A 12751-nucleotide genomic window follows, 5' to 3' on the forward strand; every position below is an offset into this window, starting at 1 on the left:
TTTGAAATTTGAAATTGAAGACACTCATATGACTTCCAGATTATGCTATCCAAACCATTATACTTGTAATTGTAACAGAAGAAAAAGGACAACCTTTGAAAAAGTATTAAAACTTTTTTAAAGTTCTACTTAATTTCACCTTCATCATAAGCACATTATTTTGTTTTTAGTACCTTAGAAATCCCACAGATCACTGAAGAAGAAAGGGTAGATTTTAAAGCAAGAGATATCAACAAATAAAGTTCAAAATGCTAAGAGGGACATTCCAAATGGCTATGTCCATGGCTGGTAGGCCAAAGCAGTGGGTTCCAAAATTCTGTCAGATGTTTCTGGCACCTTGCATGTTTCAAATGTTCTGTCCTTCCTTTGAACAGGGAAAACTGATAGTTTGGAAGCTGTTATAATCACACTGCTTTAAAAAGGTAAAAAATCCAGACAAATGACTAATGTTAAATCAATCTAGACAATAAAATAGTGGCAAAAATCTTAGCAAGCTGTTTATGCCTAACCCTATCATTACTAATTCACACTGCCCAGTCTGGATTTGTTCCTTGGACAGCCACAAATCATTATAGTCATGGATGACTAAAAACCATTCTTCATATTAAACAAATGAATACTAGCAGTTTTCTAGCATTAGATGCAGAGAATATGTTCAATAGAATTCTTTGTGACCATGTTTTATAGAACTGGAGAAATTTAATCTCAGACATCTATTTATAGCCTCTGCCAAAATGTTCTTCAATTTTCTATGTGTATCCTTTTATTTGAACATTTTCCAATCAGACTTTCTTCTTAAAAAGCAGCACAAAGCAAGGGTGGTTTTTCTCCTCTTCTGTTTGCTCTATCCATTGAACTATTAGCAATAACTATCAGAGTCTCTCCAGAGATTCAGGACCCCACAATCCTTGATAAAGAACATAAAATTGCTCTTTTCACAAATAACTTTCTGGTTTATCTCAGTGAAACACCAGAAGCCTTACAGGCTTAAAGAACTATATATAGTTTTCATGTAAATATGATCAAGTCAGAAGCAATACCTTAGTTCACCCTTCCAGAAGGACAAATATCACCAATTTAACTAAACAAATAATGCTAAATCTGAAGCTCTAAGCTCTGACATACATTTTATGTCATAAACCTTCATAGATGTCATAACTAGCCATTATCTATGTTTGTTTAAGTCAACTTGGCAAAAATGAATGTCCTTCTTTGACAGTTGTATTTCCTAGCCGATCTACAAGTACTTGTACCTGCTTTGTATAAATAAGAATATGCCTGGTTAGAATATGCAGCAATTTCAGATATATTGAAAGAGATCAAGAATCCGTTTGTTGCAGCTCTAAAGACAGAAAACAAAATAAAATATTAGTTATATAATTCAATGTAGTGTTTTTATTGGTTACATTTGACAGAAAATCAAAACAGTCCTACATAACAATAAACTAAATAAGCATATTTCTCTTTTAGTCTTTCCAACTTGATCTATTGCATCCACAGTAATAGTAAACTACATCCTGTTTTAAAGACCACTCTGCAAATGTGGAAAAGGGCATTCAGTTCCTTAAGTATAGAACCAAGTTCTTCTTGATTTCCCACATACATAGGCTACTAGGTTTTCCTCTGGAACAAGTTGATGCTAACTTTAAACAAGAGGATGTGAAAAGGTGGTTAAACATTGGTAGTGAAATTCTGGCCTCAATGAAATCAATAGCCAAATGACCATTGACTTCAAAGAGAGCAAAATTTTACCTTTGATTTTACCTCCAGGGCACAACATTAAGGAAATATGAACTACTCAGAATTAAATGTAATACACTATGTTAAGATTTCAATATTTGCCTACAATCAGGCACTTTCTAGTTGTATTTGCTAAAGGAAATATTCTATAACTGTGGAAGAATTGGTTAGAAGAAACACTCATATGGTGGCTTAATCCCAAAAACCTCCTATCCTTACTGCACAACTACTTCATAGAGAAACATTTGCAAATGTATACCCAAAATTTTATATATATCTTCCATGCAAAATCTTAAAACTTCATTTTAGAATTATGAATGGCAGAAAACACTGCAGTATAATTTCTTTCAATGTAACAATTTATTAAATTTTGTCCTGGGGATTGCTTGAAACTTAAACCAACCGGAAGAATTTTGAGTGTGAATAATGCCAATGTCCAGGAAAATTGATTCTGTTTTCAAAAACAACTTCAAAATTTACATTTCAAAATTCAGAAAGTTCAGTTTTAATGTCTGGCCACTTTCAACAATTTTGTAGAAAGTGAATTTTCTGGGTCACTAAGGGCCAGATCCTTAGGAATTAGGTACCTAAATACCGCTAAGGTTCTGGCCCTGAATGCCATAATTAAAAAATAAAAATAATGTTCACAAAAAGTATTTTGTCATAAACAATAAATAATTAGATGAGGTTTAAAATTTTCAAAAATAACTAATGGCTTAAGAATCAAAGTTACAGTAACTGTACACTATATCTCTGGTTGCTGGTTATGAATCATATAGTTAGAAGTTCAGTAGTCACATTTGCATCTACATTTCATCTTTATGGGGGCAACTAGGCACCTAATTTCCATGTATAAATCAAGTAACTGAGCCCACAAATCTCCTTAAGTAGAAGTGCAAATTATACATTTAACTAATTTAAAAATCAGTTATTCAGAATGGAGTTTGGTACACATAGATATTAATATATCAGATTGATTTTCTCATTTCCCTCATCATTAGTCTAAAACAACCCTGACTGACAAATGTAAGGAAAATGAAAAACAGGGATTTTGAATAGGAGAACACTATTCCGTCTTTCTCCTCTTTCAGTTCAAATATTATTGAGATACCAAAAGTTAGTTTAGAAATAACAAGGAGCTTTGATACAGTCTTAGTCATGGAGGTGCAAAGTATTAAAATAAATCCAAGATCTAACTAGATTCTAGATAAAATACTGTCTCTATCTAATAGTGAAGAGTGACAGAGACTATTGCAGCTAAGGTGGAATACGTGCACACACATACACACACAGCCTATGAAGGAATCCATCTTACCCAGCACCATAATAAAATAAGAACATCTGTAGGACAACTTTACTGACAAATACAAACTCAATCACTTCTGTGCCATATATAGTACAGATTGTATCACTAATAGTTCTTTTCCTTTAGTGAGGTTTACCTGAGATGAGCAGGGCAATGTGGTGGCAGAGTGAGAGAGATGCCAAGGAGATGGAAACAATATAATTACTTAGATAGATGGGGTAGCGGTGCTGTGATTTAGGGCTAGCTTCATCTCTGTCCCATTCCTTGTATTTCAGGTCTCAGACTTTGTGCCTTTTCTCTCCTGGAGTAGAATTCTACATTTCTCCCTCTCTCTTAGACCAGGTTCTAGGCTACAGTACCTTATGTATTGATTGGGCATTTGTAGTTCTTTCCTTTGGGACCCTGCAACCATTCATGAATACAGTGACCAGTCAGCCTTCTTAACATTAAAAAAAATTGTTTATTTTTTACAGTAGGAATAAAGCATTTAAAGAAAAATACTTTTAAAGAAATGTTTATAAGGATGTCTTGTCTATCTTATTCACAGGCTTACCATTCCCTGATGATAGCCAAACCAGGCCTGACTTCTTCAGACACCCCAGCATGTGCCTATATCAAATTGAACAGCTCCCCAACAACTGTGCCCTGCTCTGGAAAGAGTGTCTTTTTATCCAGCCATAGTTTGTTTGTCCTTTTCAGATATCAGGCTTTTGTACTCCTTGTCCAAACCAGTTTGCTAGGCTCCACAGGAGGTCAAGTCAAACTCCTCAGATCCAGTAGCTCTCTCATTATCCTCCAACCACCCTCCCCTCTACTGTTACTGTTGGATAGCTTATTGTTATGGGATATAAACCCCACACTGATTAACCATAGGTTAACAAGTGCCCAAGACCAAACAGGCTATTGGGTGACTCCTGCAGAGGTCTTAAGGCATAATTGGTGGTCAAAGCCAGCTGTGGAGGAGCTGGGTCTTCATAAATGAAGGAGTGCAGCCCAGCAGGAAAAAGACCAGGGAGGAGAGTCATGAGACAAATAGCTGTGACTTTCCTCTCTTGGGCTAAGGGAAGCAAGAAGTCTAGAGCCAGAAGCAAAGGGTTCTGAGCTAAGAAGAGGGTGAGTGAATCCTGGTGCCAGAAGCAGCTTGTTCTGAGCCAAGAGGAAGCCAGAGGCAGTCCCAAGAAGCAGTATTGTAAAGCTGAAGGAACATTTGAATTGAAGTTTGACAGACTGGAGGGTGAGAAGAACTCTGCAGTCATTCTCTTAGTAGCAGAGAGTGAGGAGACCTGAGGGAAACAGGAAGGCTCCTGTACAACAAGGAAGAATCCTGGCAGTGAGGAAAAGATATTTGGGAGACACAGGATTGGATTAAACTCCCGTGTCTGACCCTGACACAGGGGTAGGAACTGGACTCCTGAAGAGAAGCTGTGAAAGGTCTTTCATGTTACAAAAAACTCAGGAACGGTTGGGGAACAGGCCTTAAAAAAAAGCTAATGGTAGGAAGGCAGCAGCAAAGTATCTGGCAGAGCAGACCTTGGTTGCTTTTGCTAGAGTCCCTGGACTAGAACCCAGGCTAGGTGATGGACCTGGGTTCTCTTACCAGCCTGTGGGGAAAGTGGCACAAATCCCCTTGATAAAAGGGTTAAAAACAACTTAAAACTCTGAGAGAAGGTTGTGAAGACCTCAGGGCCTAGACTTCAGGACCAAATACCAGACTTAATGACTGGGACTATTTGTTAAACTGTGTTACCCCCAGAACAGTTATAACTACAATCTGATGTGGCTGTAGGGCCAAGTCACAAAAAATGGCCACCACAGGACCATAACAATCAGCAGTGGGTGATTAGTGGGCTAGAAAAAATTGCAGCCACAAGAAGGATCACTAACTCTGAATCCTCCCTTCTACCCTATTTGACCCACTGTTTTCCCTTCTTTATTGTTTTCCCAACTGTCCTGTCAATTTTACCAGGTATAGGCATACAGTAAACTTCCCAATAACCAGGTTAACACTCAGTATTCATAAACTATTACCAAGCAGATCACATTTGTCAGAAGAGGGATATGAACAGAAGATGTGAGGAGAGAGAAGCCATATAATAATTAAGGTATATTTCTTCTTGCTAAATTATTTTAGCTTCTTTCTGTAAAAGCATCATATAGATTAAAAAAACTCCACAAATCTTCAGGCTCCAACTAACAATTCAATGGTGCATCTGAAGATGGAAGAAATAATACTCTTTGAAAACTCAGCTTATATAGATGGCTCAGCCAGCAGGGTGTCAAAAGTGTTTATAAAAAGCACTGCATCTAATATAATAATAGCATTCTTTGAAGTATTGTGCTGTGTCTTTTTAATATATTGTTCCACCCTATTGGTTCTCACTGTGGCAGCAGTTTTTGAAGCAATTTAAAAGATATTTTGTGGGTAACTCAATTGCTGGTTAAATAGGTTATTAAGTGAAGGAGAATTAGATTGAGATTGAAATAATTTTTTAAATGATTCTCTAGTTTTTCGTTGAGATGCCAGGTGTTATATGTGCATTTAAAGACATATGGACAAATATTGCCCTGACTTTCTCCTTATTCAATCCCATTGACATTATTAAGGATACCTTGGATGTAAGTCCAGATAGAATTATCCCACGGTTTGTCTGCAGCTCTAACAAAGAAAATAATGGCTAAAATTTGTCCTTATTTATCCTGATTCCACAGGCATAGTAAGACCAAATATATGTTACTTAAACTGTGTGTATAATTACATGCCTACATTTTACAGAACACATTGTGACAGATATGGCAATTTCTTGCCACATCCTGGAAAAACGTCACTGAATTAAGTTAAAACTGGGAGGGACTGCAACTGCTTTGGAGGACAGGGTCAAAATTCAAAATGATCTGGATAAATTGGAGAAATGGTCTGAGGTAAACAGGATGAAGTTCAATAAAGATAAATGCAAAGTGCTCCACTTAGGAAGGAACAATCAGTTTCACACATACAGAATGGGAAGAGACTGTCTAGGAAGGAGTATGGCAGAAAGAGATCTAGGGGTCATAGTGGACCACAAGCTAAATATGAGTCAACAGTGTGATACTGTTGCAAAAAAAGCAAACGGGATTCTGGGATGCATTAACAGGTGTGTTGTAAACAAGAAACGAGAAGTCATTCTTCCGCTTTACTCTACGCTGGTTAGGCCTCAACTGGAGTATTGTGTCCAGTTCTGGACACTGCATTTCAGGAAAGATGTGGAGAAATTGGAGAGGGTCCAGAGAAGAGCAACAAGAATGATTAAAGGTCTTGAGAACATGACCTATGAAGGAAGGCTGAAAGAATTGGGTTTATTTAGTTTGGAATAGAGAAGATTGAGAGGGGACATGATAGCAGTTTTCAGGTATCTAAAAGGATGTAATCAGGAGGAGGGAGAAAACTTGTTCACCTTACCCTCCAATGATAGAACAAGAAGCAATGGGCTTAAACTGCAGCAAGGGAGATTTAGGCTGGACATTAGGAAAAAGTTCCTAACTGTCAGGGTAGTTAAACATTGGAATAAATTGCCTAGGGAGGTTGTGGAATCTCCATCTCTGGAGATATTTAAGAGTAGGTTAGATAAATGTCTATCAGGGATGGTTTAGACAGTATTTGGTCCTGCCATGAGGGCAGGGGAGTGGACTCAATGACCTCTCGAGGTCCCTTCCAGTCCTAGAGTCTATGAATCTATGAAAAAAAAAACTTATTGAACTAAGTTTAAGAATTTTCAGAATGCATAGTATTAAAATGCAAATGTTCATGTATTATTATGAGATTATATGTAATGTTGCTGGGTGTGGGGGGGTGGGAGGGAGGGGTGTGTTGTGACCTGACTAACGTAAACCCTGGGAACTGTTATGAGCTTCAAAAAATATTTGAAAGAAAGTGAACTCTTAAAGTGAAGTGGGTTTCCCAAGAAATCCTTAGGGGAGATGTATGCAAATAACAGGAGAATGACACAGCATGGACAAACTCCAGTCAGAATATCTGCATCCAAGAAAGATGATGGCTGGGAGCCAGAAGCCTGAGAGTGATGCCTTGGTGGACTATAGAAGGGAAATACAGATGCGGTTGACCTGAATGGTGACACTCATACGAAGACTGGGGCATGTACATAAAGCTGATGTTGCAGGGCAATTGAAGGATGCTAAATTGTTGGATGTTTTTCTTCTACTCATCTCTAGTAGTTTTAAAATCCTAGTAGACTTTTCAAAAAGATTAGTGGTGAAATTTGGGGTGCTGATCAATATTACCTTTTTTCAATAACAGACTGTAATGTGCAAGGCTATATATGAACTATTGCTGAGCATTCAATGGATGCAGCATTTGGCTATACAATTACATGCATTATTGGTATATATTCACTACTTAATAGAGGTCTTAAGCTACTTTACCAAAAGTATGAAAGTTTCTCTATAACTACATTAAAACCAAACTTATCTTATTATAGATGCTGCTGTCAGCTACAGCTCCATGTCCTGAAGCCAGGTATGGTTATAATTGCCTTCTCATATATCTGAATGTCATTATTTCCATAAAGTGTGGTTGCATTATTTTTATACACACAGACGCACACATACAGTAGAATATATAAAGTGAAAGCTTATTGAGACAACATGAAAGTTCAGGTCCCTTGCGCACCGTGCATTGCTGATATCAAAACTGCATTTAAATCTGTTGGCAGGGAATTACTTTGGCTGATCTTGAAACTTGAAGCGTTCATGACAAACTCTAATATGTTCCATCATCTTGATGTTGACCGAAGCCGTGTTCTTGTAAATGGGAAAATAATTACCTTCTTCCAAATTAGGCGGGGCACATAACAAGGATATGTTGCTGCTACAGAATTCTTCAGTGGCATCATAAACAATGTACTTGACCAGACACTAAGTAGCTGCACTTTAGGTCAGAACCTCACTGACGTTGATTTTGCTAATGACATACTGCTAATTGTCAAATGAACAGACATGCTAGTTTTAGCATTTAAAACCCTGGAAAAATCAGAGGCAAATACTGACCTGAAAATAATTGGGGTAAAACCAATGTCAGTGATTTCATCTTCCTTGGCTTTCTTGTTGATCACATGGGTGGTACCAAGAAAGAACCTGAAGCCCATACTGCAAAACCATTGCCAGTAATGGAGTGCTTCATTAAGAATGTCTTTCACAAACCAAAGACCCTGGATAAGTAGAGATATGAAACTGAGGATATATAATGCTTTGCAATTCAGTATTCTGACTTATGGGATTTTAAACATGGTTTCTCAGTTTCAAGAATGGTGTCCAATTTCTTTTCATTCATGAAGTATCTTCAAATGTTTGAATACATCACATGGTATGATTTCATGTTGAATGAAGAGATCTATGCCCTGCTTTCTCAAATGGTCACCCAATACTTTCTAATGTCATATGGTCATCTATTCCAAATGCCTACCAATTTCTCTGCAAGAATTATCTCTGACTTTCACCCAATGAAAGCAGGATGGAAAAGACCCCCTAGAAAACCTAAAACTGATGGCTGTATGGCATCAAGACAACTCTGTCCCTCACAGTCATTTTACCCCATAATGCAACAGATTTGTTTCATGACAGAACATCCTGGAGGCACATAACATATCTGGTGGACTCTATGCTGTCCAATCAAGAGCATGAGAACTAACCAATCAAATAGAATTAAGGTTACAAAAATCAAACATTCAAAAGACAGGAATTTTCAAAAGTTAGGCTTTCTCTTCTGAAATTGACTTAGCCATTATGTATATCCTTTATATTTTATGGAATATATTAGTACTGGTCCAATGATTTAAAACCCCCAGAGAAATATAAGCAATTCAAATATATATATTGAAATATACATTTCAATTAATGGGGCCATGCTATTAGTGCCAATTAAAATTTGGATGACTAATGATATCCATCAAAGTATTTGAGAATATCATATTCTCAAAAAATAGTGCCCAAAGTATATTGTTACCCAGTATTCATGAATTCAGATTACATGAAGGGGAGGGGTATGATGACCACTAATGTTTTCTGAAATTCCCAGGTTTGGGTGCAGGTCCAGAAAGAGTGGGGAAAATTTATCCACTTAAATGACAAGAAATGGTAAAACTTAAATGTGCCCAAAGCCGGGGAAGGAGACAACTCTGAGGAAGGCTATTTGGAGGGAGGGGGGACAAGGGAGACTAAAACAGTACCAACTTCATCAGCACAGATCTGTGGAAGTTTGTGTTACTGACTGTTAGCAGAAGGCACTGGAATCCTGAACCTACCTTCATTTTAAGTGGGATATGTGTTCTAGGAGACAGCTTGTATAGCCCCTACTTATTATTCATAAATGTATTGGCAATTAGAAGGAAGATTATTTTTAATCAACTGTTTACCATTATTTTTGACATTTTTGTCATAACGAATGACTGATTTTATCCAAATAATCAATCATATATAAAAGTTAAACATTTAAAATTAAACTCATGAACTCTCTGGCAATCAGAATAACAGCTCTTTATTGGACATGTATCACGAGCAAACAGCTCTTCTCTCTTTCTCTCTCTCTCTCTCTCTCTCTCCGCTTAGTCCAAGAACAAATGCTCTCTCTGTTGCATTTCAAAAGCCCATGCCATCTAGCAGTGTACAGCAGAGTATGTAATACTGCAAACCGTGTCTCAAATTTTCTTTGGCACATATTTTACAAGAACTTCCCTCTTTCCTCCACACACATTCAATTTCTTAATTCCCACTAACCCTTTTTTCCCCTACTACATTCTATTTTTGTAGTCTGATGGACAACAAAGAAGGGTTCTTTGACCATTATGGTCCATTGTTTGAGAATCATTGTCCTTGCTCACATTCTTCATTCAGGATATTTAGGTTCACAGGTTATACACAGTTAAGTAAGACATAACATTGCTGATAATAAACATAATATTAATGTTAAAAAATCTGCACGTAATCAGGTGGAAGAGGTGGATGAGGCTTTTTTCAAACAACTAACAAAATCATCCAAAGCCCAAGATTTGGTGGTGATGGGAGACTTCAACTATCCAGATATATGTTGGGAAAATAACACCGCGGGGCACAGACTATCCAATAAGTTCCTGGACTGCATTGCAGACGACTTTTTATTTCAGAAAGCTGAAAAAGCTACTAGGGGGGAAGCTGTTCTAGACTTGATTTTAACAAATAGGGAGGAACTCGCTGAGAATTTGAAAGTAGAAGGAAGCTTGGGTGAAAGTGATCATGAAATCATAGAGTTTGCAATTCTAAGGAAGGGTAGAAGGGAGAACAGCAAAATAGAGACAATGGATTTCAGGAAGGCAGATTTTGGTAAGCTCAGGGAGCTGATAGGTAAGGTCCCATGGGAATCAAGACTGAGGGGAAAAATAACAGAGGAGAGTTGGCAGTTTTTCAAAGGGACACTATTAAGGGCCCAAAAGCAAGCTATTCCGATGGTTAGGAAAGATAGAAAATGTGGCAAAAGACCACCATGGCTTAACCACGAGATCTTGCGTGACCTACAAAATAAAAAGGCGTCATATAAAAAATGGAAACTAGGTCAGATTACAAAGGACGAATATAGGCAAATAACACATGAATGCAGAGGCAAGATTAGAAAGGCAAAGGCACAAAATGAGCTCAAACTAGCTATGGGAATAAAGGGAAACAAGAAGACTTTTTATCAATACATTAGAAGCAAGAGGAAGACCAAGGACAGGGTAGGCCCACTGCTCAGGGAGGAGGGAGGAACAATAATGGGAGACTTGGAAATGGCATAGATGCTTAATGACTTCTTTGTTTCGGTCTTCACTGAGAAGTCTGAAGGAAGGTCTAATATAGTGAATGCTTACTGGAAGAGGGTAGGTTTAGAAGATAAAATAAAAAAAGAGCAAGTAAAAAATCACTTAGAAAAGTTAGATGCCTGCAAGTCACCAGGGCCTGATGAAATGCATCCTAGAATACTCAAGGAGTTAATAGAGGAGGTATCTGAGCCTCTAGCTATTATCTTTGGGAAATCATGGGAGATGGGGGAGATTCCAGAAGACTGGAAGGAGGCAAATATAGTGCCCATCTATGAAAAGGGAAATAAAGACAACCCAGGAAACTACGGACCAGTTAGTTTAACTTCTGTGCCAGGGAAGATAATGGAGCAAGTAATTAAAGACATCATCCGCAAACATTTGGAAGGTGGTAAGGTGATAGAGAATAGCCAGCATGGATTTGTAAAGAACAAATCGTGTCAAACTAATCTGATAGCATTTTTTGATAGGATAACAAGCCTTGTGGATAAGGGAGAAGCGGTGGATGTGATATACCTAGAGTTTAGTAAGGCATTTGATACGGTCTCGCATGATATTCTTATAGATAAACTAGGAAAGTACAATTTAGATGGGGCTACTATAAGGTGGGTGCATAACTGGCTGGATAACCGTACTCAGAGAGTAGTTATTACTGGCTCCCAATCCTGCTGGAAAGGTATAACAAGTGGGGTTCCGCAGGGGTCTGTTTTGGGACCGGCTCTGTTCAATATCTTCATCAACGATTTAGATGTTGGCATAGAAAGTACGCTTATTAAGTTTGCGGACGATACCAAACTGGGAGGGACTGCAACTGCTTTGGAGGATAGGGTCAAAATTCAAAATGATCTGGATAAATTGGAGAAATGGTCTGAGGTAAACAGGATGAAGTTCAATAAAGATAAATGCAAAGTGCTCCACTTAGGAAGGAACAATCAGTTTCACACATACAGAATGGGAAGAGACTGTCTAGGAAGGAGTATGGCAGAAAGAGATCTAGGGGTCATAGTGGACCACAAGTTTAACATGAGTCAACAGTGTGATACTGTTGCAAAAAAAGCAAACCTGATTCTGGGATGCATTAACAGGTGTGTTGTAAACAAGACATGAGAAGTCATTCTTCCGCTTTACTCTGCGCTGGTTAGGCCTCAACTGGAGTATTGTGTCCAGTTCTGGGCACCGCATTTCAAGAAAGATGTGGAGAAATTGGAGAGGGTCCAGAGAAGAGCAACAAGAATGATTAAAGGTCTTGAGAACATGACCTATGAAGGAAGGCTGAAAGAATTGGGTTTATTTAGTTTGGAAAAGAGAAGACCGAGAGGGGACATGATAGCAGTTTTCAGGTATCTAAAAGGGTGTAATCAGGAGGAGGGAGAAAACTTGTTCACCTTACCCTCCAATGATAGAACAAGAAGCAAGGGGCTTAAACTGCAGCAAGGGAGATTTAGGTTGGACATTAGGAAAAAGTTCCTAACTGTCAGGGTAGTTAAACACTGGAATAGATTGCCTAGGGAAGTTGTGGAATCTCCATCTCTGGAGATATTTAAGAGTAGGTTAGATAAATGTCTTTTTGGGAGTGGTCTAGACAGTATTTGGTCCTGCCATGAGGGCAGGGGACTGGACTCGATGATCTCTCGAGGTCCCTTCCAGTCCTAGAGTCTATGAGTCTATGAGTGTGGTATACTTTCTGATTATAGTGGAGTGCTGGTGAGGTCTTGACAGTTAAAATAAACTTTATATACTCTGTTTGCGTGTGTGTGTGTGTTTCATTCATTGTAATCCTCCATTTCCCAGGACTACTTTGCTACAAAGATACGTTTCCAGTTGTAATAACCTTGTCAGTCTCAATGTAAAGAAATCTCATTAATGTTCCGAATTATAATTCCTCTAA

The sequence above is a fragment of the Gopherus evgoodei genome, chromosome 5, assembly GCF_007399415.2.
Source record: "Gopherus evgoodei ecotype Sinaloan lineage chromosome 5, rGopEvg1_v1.p, whole genome shotgun sequence".
Lineage (NCBI taxonomy): Eukaryota > Metazoa > Chordata > Testudines > Testudinidae > Gopherus > Gopherus evgoodei.